General features: G+C 46.6%; 1 long non-coding RNA gene across 2 annotated transcripts; it reads left to right on the top strand.

Moving 5' to 3' along the window:
- The first annotated feature begins 4,349 nt into the window (after nucleotides 1-4,349).
- Nucleotides 4,350-7,506, top strand: LOC123104195 (uncharacterized). Of its 2 annotated transcripts, XR_006450189.1 has the most exons (3): nucleotides 4,354-4,671; nucleotides 5,379-6,527; nucleotides 7,197-7,506. It is a non-coding gene; the product is annotated as an uncharacterized lncRNA (long non-coding RNA). The 2 variants fall into 2 exon arrangements; XR_006450188.1 differs by having other exon boundaries at nucleotides 4,350-6,527.
- The last annotated feature ends 323 nt before the right edge of the window (nucleotides 7,507-7,829 follow it).

The following is a 7,829-nucleotide window of genomic DNA, read 5'->3' as shown; positions in this document are numbered from 1 at the left end:
CAGACATCAGTTAACATCATATAGCACTCTTGCAACAATCATAAGGGTATCAAGATGGACTCAAACAAGCATCGCACAATGAAATGAAATGTAGAGCATCTCACAATGAACATTTTGATATATTATAAGCACAAATCAGGGCTACACACAAGAAGTTATGGCATGGCAAAGTGGGCATCAGAATACAAAATTCTCCGGACTTGGCAGAAAAAAATATACCATGAGATCTAGGGTTCGTCCGGCACGCGAACCGAGGCGGGGATGGAGCTTGCCGAAGATGACGATGACGGTGGCCAGAGTCAAGGGAGAGGTCGGGGAGGCCGGGGAAGGGCGCGGGGGCGGCCCTCCGGCCGGATCCGGCGCGGCGGCGGCGGAGGAAGCCGGCGGTGGCGCGGAGACGATGACCGGCGGCGGGGCGTAGGAGAGGCGCGGCCGGCGCGTGGATCGGTGGCAGCGGTCGCCTGCGAGGTCGGCGGCGAAGGGAGACACGGGAGGCCTCGGGCGCGGAGGCGGCGGCGGCGCTCGGGCGCCGGTCCGGGTAGGAGCTCAGCGAGGAGGCTCGGGAGGCGCGCCGGCGGGGCGGCGGCGGAGGCGAGCGCCGGCGAGGTCGGCAGAGCTGAGCGGGAGGCGCGGGGCGGACGGGCGGCCGCACGGGCCTGGGCGGGCCGCGCCTGGGCCCGGCGGGCCGCGGTGGCGGGGACGGCGCTGGAGGCCACATGGCGGCGCGCCACTGGCTGCGGGCAGCGGCGGAGATGCGTCCGGCGCGGACGGACATGTCCGGCGGCGTAGAGGGGAAAGAGGCTAGGGTTAGACCGAGAATTTCGGGGGAAGAGGCATATTTATAGGTAGAGGGAGCTAGGAGAGTCCAAATGAGGAGCGGTTTTCACCCACACGGTCTTGATCGAACGAGCGAGAGCATGGAGGGGGTTTGGATGGGCTCATGGGCTGTGGTGAAGAGGGACTGAGCTGCAAAGAGAGAGGGGTTTCGGGCTACGCGGTTAACCGTTGGGGCATCAAACAACCTCCAAATGCGACAAAAATTGACAGGCGGTCTACCGGTGATGTACCAAGGCCGCTTGGCAAACCTTGGTCCATTCCGAGAATGTTTAACATCCGCTCACGAAAAGAGACAAGAAGGGGACGCCGGATGACATAGGAGTGTCGGATTGCAAAACGGACAACGGAGAAAATGCTCGGATGCATGAGACGAACACGTATGTAATGCAATTCACATGATGACATGAAAAAATGCAACACGCAAGCAAATGACATGGCAACGACGGCAAATATCTGGCGGACACCTGGTGCATCGGATTCGGGGCATTACAATTCATTGGAGGCGGCGGCGCCAGCGGTGTAGTCGCTGGTGAGGTGGCGGAGTCCGGCGAGGAGAGCGCGGCGCATCTGGGCGTGTGCGAGCGCGGAGCTTGGTGGGTAGCGTGCAACGCGAGGCATGGCGGGGCTGTGCTCGAGGAGTAGCGCGAGCGCGGCAGAGGAGCTTGTCGGTGGCTGCAGGAGGAGCCACGGCTGCTGCTGCTGAGAAGAGGAGAAGGGGCATACCTGGTAGCCAATTCCCGCCGCAGCTGCACGGCGACAGCGGGCCGGTAAAGGAAGGAGGCGCAGGTGCAGCAGAGGTACGAGGTGGCGGGGCAGGAGCTTGTGTTGCTGCTGCTGTCAGAGAAGGTTGTGTGATGTGCGTGTGTGCACAGGACTGTTGTTGCCGCTGCAGGTGCATCTGGGACTGCTGGTGCTGGGAGTGGATTTGAAGTTACTGAAGCTGCTAAGCAACCAGGAGAGATTGTTGCATCTGGCTTCGCTGGTAGCTTTCTGGATTGACTCCGTGTGAGGATAGACCACCAAAATTGCCCATATTTCCATTGTTGGTGTTAAGCTGTCCTATTGCAATCTTCAGCTGTTGAACCTCGTCCCTCAGTTTGTTGTTCTGGTGCTGCTGCTAGAGAAGAAGAGTGGCTGTGGTGTTTCTCTGCTGCCTGCACTTGCTGACTGCTACTGCTTGCTGTTGGTTGTGAGGATAGTGTTGTAGAGGAGGTATAGAAATTGCAAGAGAATAGAGTGCCGCAGAGGAGGTAATTGGTGAGGCAGTTGGGCGGTGAGTCGAAGCTATTGTGGAGACCTGAAGTGAAGAGGAACAATATGTTATTTGGTGCAAATCGCAAGCAGGGGGGAATTCAAGGTTTGGAATGAACCTAAGAAATAAGAGTTGCTTTGGATACAATCAACCTGGGCAATGGCAGAATTGGTATAGCAGAAGACGTGTTGTTGGTACTGAGAAGTCTTGGCAACGAGATGGGATTGGCTGTGTCCAAATGCAAACTGTGGAAATGTAAATTTTGCTTTTCGCAGAATCTGTAATATTTGTGGAGTTACACGACCAGCTGGTGATAGTGGAACCACACAGCTTGTGAGTGTGAGGATGACTGCAGAAGATATGGTGAAGTGGCAGTGGTTTAAGAAGATGAGTTTGAGTGAAAACTCTTCAAAGGAGGCACCTGTTTCTGTTGTTCCTGCTGGTCCTTGGACTGATGCTTCTAAAGTTGTAAGTTGTGATCGACCATGGTTAATTGATTTTGGTGCATCTAGACATATGGTGGGATCCTATGAGGACTTCTCAAAATATGCACCTAATGTGATGGGGCAGGATGTGAAGTTAGCAGATGGCTCTACCCAAGCTATTATGGGATCAGGGCCTGTCATGTGTGGACCTAATGTGTCTCTGTCATCTGTTTTACATGTTCCCTCATTCCCAATTAATCTATTGTCTATTAGCTGTATTACAAAGGAACTTAATTGCGTTGTAGTTTTCTTCCCAACTTGGTGTTTGTTTCTGCAACTTGGGACTTGGAAAATCCTTGGGACAGGAATTATGCGAGATGGTCTATACTACTTGGATGATGATATGGCACCTATGGCTGCTGTTGTGCTGTCTCGGTCACCATTGGAAGAATTTCTTCTGCATCATCGCAGGCTGGGACACATGTCCTTTAACACCCTGGGTCAGTTGTATCCTAACCTCTATAATAAAATTTGCAAAGAAAACCTAGTATGTGATGCCTGTCTGTATGGGAAGCTAACCCGTAGTATATATACTTCATCTGATCACAGAAGTATGGTGCCATTTCAAACTATCCACTCAGATGTGTGGGGTCCTAGTGGGGTGTGGTCACTTTATGGGTACAAATCTTTTGTTACATTTATTGACTGTTGCACCAGGACTACTTGGGTTTATGTACTGAGAAATAAAAGTGACGTGTTTGAATGCTTTAAGGATTTCCACAACTTAATCAAAAATCAATATGATGCACAGGTGAAAATATTTCAAACTAACAATGGTACAGAATATGTAAATAACCAATTTGATAAGTATTTGTCAAGCTTTGGAATTATCGACCAAACTAGTTGCCCAGGTACTTCTCAGCGGAATGGGTTGGCTGAAAGGAAAAACAGACATCTCTTAGAAATCACCCGGTGTATCATGTTAGCTATGAATGTTCCTAAATATTTGTGGGCTAAAGCTGTGATGACAGCGGCGTATTTGATGAATAGAATGCCTTCCCGGGAGCTCAATAACAAGACACCGATTGAGTGTCTAACTGGTGAAACTACATATGTGGTGCCACCAAAGGTATTTGGATGTGTATGTTTTGTGAGGGATCATAGACCATCGGTTGGCAAGCTTGACCCTAGAGCAGTGAAATGTGTATTTGTGGGATACTCTGAAAAACAAAAGGGTTATAAATGTTGGTGCCCATCAGAAAAATGGATGTTTGTGAGCCTGGATGTAGTGTTAAGGGAACATGAACCATATTATGGGGAACCCGTAGATTTAACCGATGTCTTCCCTGATGATGTTACAGGCTTGGACAACGAGACAGGGGGAGATGACAGCAGAGAATACAATGATGTAGCACCAGAAAAGATGATAGTTGGGGTTATACCTATTGAAGATGTGAAAGTTGATGCAGGGCAAGAACATGAACAGATGAAACAACAAAAGTGACTCTAATGGAGCATTACAATGGCCAAAACCAAATGAGCAACGGGAATTTCAAGTGTTTACACGGAGGTATAGATGGCCAAAACTAAATGAGGAACGAGAAATTCAAGTGTTTACGTAGAGGCATAGAATTGAGAAGGAGCAAGTGCAGAGACAAGAACCTAACCCACTAGAGTGTGGTACAGAAACGGAGGGAGTGCCTCACTAGAGTTTTGTTTTTTGAGACATGCCTGACATGACTGTATTGCCAGTTCTCTGGTTTCATTCCATGCAATGGAACAGAGGAAGGACATGTCCAACGCTCCAGTTTGTACTAGTGCCGCCACATCGACCTGCCCGATGCCACGTCCGTCAAACCTATCGCCTGTAGAGCAAAGCGGTTTCCTGCAGAAGAGCTCGCCTCCTCCCTGACGAAAGAGCGAGGCGACCGCTCGGGCGAGTGGTGTGGGATCGGTCGCTCCACTCCCCGCAAGACCACGCAGACCCAACAAAAGCCGGCGGCGCAAGGGCGCGAACGAGAAGGGAAGTGCGGGAACGGGAGAAGGGAAGCACACGAACCAGGGCAGTGGAGGCACGGTGCACGAACAAGAGGAGAAGGCGGCGCACCTCGTCCTCAGCCCGCCGTCGACATCATGGATTCAAGCTCTCCGTGCAAGGTATGACGCTACTCCTTCCCCTGCCTCCTCTTGTGCTGATGGCCAGATGGATTTGATTCAGATTGGTTCAGTAAATTAGGCTAGGGTTTGATGGATTCTGGTGATTTGTTCCAAGAACAAGATCGATTCCCCTATCCTGTGATTTAGATTCAATCAATTTGGTTAAGGTGGACATGCTTGTAGAAATCCCCATCTATTTCTTCTTATTAATCCCTGAGAGAAACGTGTAGATCCGTGCTATTACTCTGCACTCTGCAGTTGCGGGTAGAAAATCATATTGCTTAGTACGTGTGCAGAAGAACATACAGAGGAAATTATATAAACAAGGTGCCGGTTTGCTGTAGGCAGCCATGTCCGTGGATTGGGACTATTTATATGTGATTCATTTTGGCATATAAAAGTACTACAAAGCAGGGATGTTGAGACAGTGCTCTGAAGTCTGAACTTGAACTTACAATTTAGACATTAGCATGTTACCATCTTTTTTTTCTTGTTTGAGGAATGACTGTTGGAATTCAGAACTAGAACACTTGAATACTCCTGCAGTTTTTTAAACTGTAATTGCACTACAGCAGGATACTTGTATTATTGTCGGTTGCTCCATGCTAATATTTAACAGGAAAACCACTGCTCATTTGTTAAATCTGACCGATGCTAATATTTGAATTAAGACAAAAGTTGAATGCTTCGACATATTTTGGATGTAGGCACGTTTAAGTATTTGAATAGATTATGCTATCTGAACATGTCACAATTGAGTTCCGATGAGTTCGAAGATGACGCCGATGACCCAACAGAAATTTTCTCTCTAGAAGATTACTTGGCACAACAGAATACTCTCAACAACTTTGCTACACAAATAGCCACAAACATTCATGATGCACTAGGAGTTCCAAGTACTAGGTGTCGGTCAGCCCCTAGGACATATATTGTCAGGAAGAGAGAATTTTACAGTGAACTTCTCATAGCAGATTACTTCTGTGATAATCCTACCTATCCTGATTACTACTTCCGTAGAAGGTTCCGCATGGGAAAACCCCTTTTTCTACGCATTGTTCAAGCTCTTGGTGAGTGGTCTCCCTACTTCACTCAAAGGGTAGATGCCCTGGGCCGTCCAGGTCTATCACCTTTATAGAAGTGCACATCAGCCATGCATATGTTGGCGTATAGTGTTCCTGCTGAAAAAACAGATGACCATGTAAGACTTGGTGCATCTACGACACTCGAGTGTCTTGAGAATTTTTCTCAGGGGGTCATTGCTAAGTTTGGTGGAGAATATTTGCAAAGGCCAACTGTTGAAGTCATTCAACGTCTACTAGAAATTGGTGAAGCACGTGGTTTTCCTGTACCAAAGCCGCAATGGGCACCAGTTCCTGTATGTGCATTGGTGGGAAGCTGTGAAAGACAGCCAAAAGTGGAAGATTCATGTATACACAGAAGGAGATGGAACAAAGAGGTCATCACCAATACCAACTGAGAATGCTCAGCGTCCCCCAGGAACAAAGAGGGCGAAGAAAGCTACAGGAAAAGATAAGGAAGCCCCTACTTAGATGAATAACATGAAAGAACAGATTGAGGCCTTTCTACAAGGACAAGCTGATGCTAAGGAGCGAACTGCTGTGATGATGGAATTGCAGAGTTGACTGTCTGCTCAGAAGGTAGAAGCTAATCGACTTGCATATGAGGCAGCAATGGAGAGGACAGTGGCCAAGTTAGCAGAGGAAAGAACCAAGTTGTTTGACGAGTTCACAGATATGTTGAGTGCTGACACAATAAGAATGGAGCCATGGGCAAAGGAGATGCATATGAAGGCTGTCACAAGATTGGGGGATCAACTTTTCAGGGAGGAATAGAAGGTATGTAATATTCCTGCGTGTATCATATTCCTTTGTTCTCCATCTTGATTCCTGTCATATTCCTGTGTGTATCCTATTCTTGCATTTTTCCTATTCCTGATCTAATTTTGTTCTCCCTGTAAGGTATGAGGTTACTCCTTACCCTGCCTCTTCTTGTTAGGATTAAGAACTTAGAACACATACCTGATGCAGGGTTATAGTTTCATAATCATCTGCGTCTTCAGAAAGTACCACTTGATGTACTTTAGAAACAAATGCTAGAATATGCATGTGTTCGTCGTCCACGTATATGTTCCACTAAAAAATCTGCACTATTGTTTTGAAATATGCACTGTACTCAGAAATCTACACTATACTGTACCCAAAAATCTGCACTACTGTTTTTGGAATATGCATTGTACTCAGAAAACTACACTGTAGTACCCAAAAATCTGCACTATTGTTTTTGAAATGCTATTTTTTAATTAGAATGATGGTTGTGCTATAAAACTCACCTGCAGTTTTTAAAACTGTAGTAGCGCTGCAGCACGATACTTGTACTATTGTCAGTTGCTCCATGCAAATTTAACAAGGAATTCTCTAGCCAAACCAAATGGCCAGCTTAGAAAAAATATGTGTTTTCCACATGCTTGTTATTATACTCTAACTTGTGTCTTGCTTCTCATGTAGATGTTCTACATATATGTCCAACAAAAGCGGATTTCATGTGCCATAAAGCGTAGAAGATGTGAGACTTTTTTTTGGAATGAGAAGAATCAAAGGATACAGCAACAAATTCAGTCTGAAATTTAATTTGTGTGTTTACAAATCTATCTTTCCTTTATGAGTATTTGAAAACCTTAAGATTATTCTGTTACTATGGGATTTTGTAGTGTCATGGACAACACATACTCGTTGACACTGTTTGCATATCAAGGTTGCTGTTTTTTGTTTGGAAATCAAGTTGTTTGATAACTTTCAGTGTGTATGCTTGTTGATATAGAGTATGCTTGTTGATATCGTTGATTCAAATGGATGCTAGTATTGTTTAAATGTAGTGGAGGTTTCATGTATTGGAAAGGAGGTGAGAGAGAAAAAGTAAGATGATGACATCACATAGAGTAGCTTCCATTGGGTGATAGTGGCATACAACAATAGCTTCATTCAAATTTATCTATGTGGATGGCTGGGGCAGCACCAAGGTGCTGCCTCCATTGTACATGCCCTTATGATCTTCTAAAAAAAGAATTAAAATGACAAACAGGCATAGGTATAACACTGAAGCAGCAATTACTCCAGGTCGAAAACGTTAAATTTCTCCAG

Source organism: Triticum aestivum, chromosome 5A, assembly GCF_018294505.1.
Source record: "Triticum aestivum cultivar Chinese Spring chromosome 5A, IWGSC CS RefSeq v2.1, whole genome shotgun sequence".
Classification (NCBI taxonomy): domain Eukaryota; kingdom Viridiplantae; phylum Streptophyta; class Magnoliopsida; order Poales; family Poaceae; genus Triticum; species Triticum aestivum.
This window is presented reverse-complemented; position numbering and strand designations above follow the sequence as displayed.